Source organism: Phalaenopsis equestris, unplaced genomic scaffold (assembly GCF_001263595.1).
Source record: "Phalaenopsis equestris unplaced genomic scaffold, ASM126359v1 Scaffold209646, whole genome shotgun sequence".
Lineage (NCBI taxonomy): Eukaryota > Viridiplantae > Streptophyta > Magnoliopsida > Asparagales > Orchidaceae > Phalaenopsis > Phalaenopsis equestris.
The window spans coordinates 51,640-53,666 of NW_018228798.1; the positions used below are offsets into that span (position 1 = coordinate 51,640).

The 2,027-nt window shown below is 39.4% G+C and overlaps 1 pseudogene; it reads right to left on the bottom strand.

Moving 5' to 3' along the window:
• Positions 1–2,027, bottom strand: part of LOC110036679 — a 9,425-nt pseudogene that overhangs the window by 6,508 nt on the left and 890 nt on the right.

Consider the following 2,027-nt stretch of genomic DNA (forward strand, 5'->3'; position numbering starts at 1 on the left):
CTTCATGGATACCAACTTCATGCACTGAAAATGGTTGTAGGTCTCCTTTAATATAACTTTCTTGGCCGTCTTTGCGGTATTTGATGTGCTGGTGTAGAGATGATGGAACCATATTTTGTTCATGAATCCATGGTCGACCCAACAGAGCGTTAAAAGAGGTCTCGTCGTCGATGATATGAAATTTAGCGGTTGTCACAAGTTCTCTAACCTTCATAAGTAATGTAATTGATCTAAGGGCTCTTTCTCCCTTTTGGTTGAATCCTCTTAACATCATTTTATCGAGTTCTCTAACCTTCATAAGTAATGTAATTGATCTAAGGGCTCTTTCTCCCTTTTGGTTGAATCCTCTTAACATAATTTTATCGGCCGTAAGCTCTTGAGCTTGAAAATCCAAATAGGTCAATGTTCGTAGGCTCGTCAAGTTAAGAGATGCTTCAGAATCTACTAATACTCTGGACAACACAAATCTGTCGTTGTTGATGGAGATGTAGAGTGGACGATTGTGGTTGGCGGTATCGACCAGCAAATCTTCATCTGTGAAGGTTACCCTAGGTTGCTCTTTCAACGAACAAACTTCATCTGAGGATGCTGGCCAACTGAGCTAAGCAAATTTCTGGGTCAAGTAAAGTTGTAACCAGAGACTCTCCCATCTCCTTTAATAGGATCAGAGCTTCGTAGATGCTTAATCGGCTCGGCACCTTCACAAGATGAGCAAGCTAGCATGTGGTAGTTTATTTTGTGTGATCCTTCTATTTTATCTTGATTATGTCGTTCTTCCACTATTATTAGTGGAGGTATCTCTTCTCGAGTCATTATCTGCTTTCCTTTATCTATTGGAGATGTTCATTGGAGATGTTCTTGGTGGTAACTTGGTGGTAACACTTTTCCATTCCTTAAGTTAACTTCTGTGATTTCTTCTTCTAGAGATATCATTGTTGAATCTTCAGGTGTCTTTTTCTCTTCGTCTAAAATATTTAAGTTGGTGGTAAGCTATGTACCATGATGCTCGAGAATTGGCTCGTCATTATCATGTTGTAAACAAATTTATAAGACTCGGGTATGATTTGAGGATCATTTTGGGGATCGAGATTGAAGCTAGATTGGTCATAATCAGTTACGTTATCACCAAAAAAAGTTAAAATGTAGCCGAAATCACAATCATTACATTCATAAGACCCCGGAGGGACAAAATGATAACCATACAAAGTCAAGGGTTTGAGGATTTTCTTCCCCAAATTATGTTGCGGGCTCTGAATGGAGGCTTGTTTTGACGCAGACTGGATCTTGTTCAGTATTTTATTGGATGATCTGCTCCAGACCTCATTCCATTCTCCTTTGGTATTTGTAGAAGCTTATTTCAATGAATCCTGCATTTGATTAAGGACCCTCTTGACTTCATCCCAAGTTGTACTCTATCCACCTGTTCCAGTATACGGATTGATTGGGGAGATTGGCTCGGCCGAAATCATATTTATGGAACCTTTTTCAGGGTCTCTTAAATATTCTTTCAGGATTGTTATGTTATCCTCTTTAAGTTTCCTCTCAAGCTAGTCTTTAAAGACAAAGTATTTTTCTATAGTGTGCCTAAGCAATCGATGGTATGGGCAATAAATTGATTCTTTTTTCCTATCCACCTCTTCAGGCTTCTTTGGATCTAGTAGTTTGAATTCTGGCTTCTTCCTCCGAACTCTAAATAATTTTGGGATAGCTTCTTTGAAAGAATATATCGTCTTACGTCGCCCTGACAGGGACATTTTATTATCCCCTGTTTGAGGTGATCCCTCTTGAGGTGGTCGCTAGTTGGATTGACTATTCTATTTCTGAGAGTATTGTGATGAAGAATAGCGATGCTCTTCTGCATATATTTTTATTGACTACTTTCCTTTGTCGACGGTCTCTACTACTCCTGATTTTGTTTAAAACACTCTGGTCACCTTAGCCCTTTTGTGTGGCTCCATGTGCTTTATTTCCTCTTGAAGACTGCTGGCTTTACTGAGTAGCTTCTCGAAGGATTTGTTGCTGGGTCG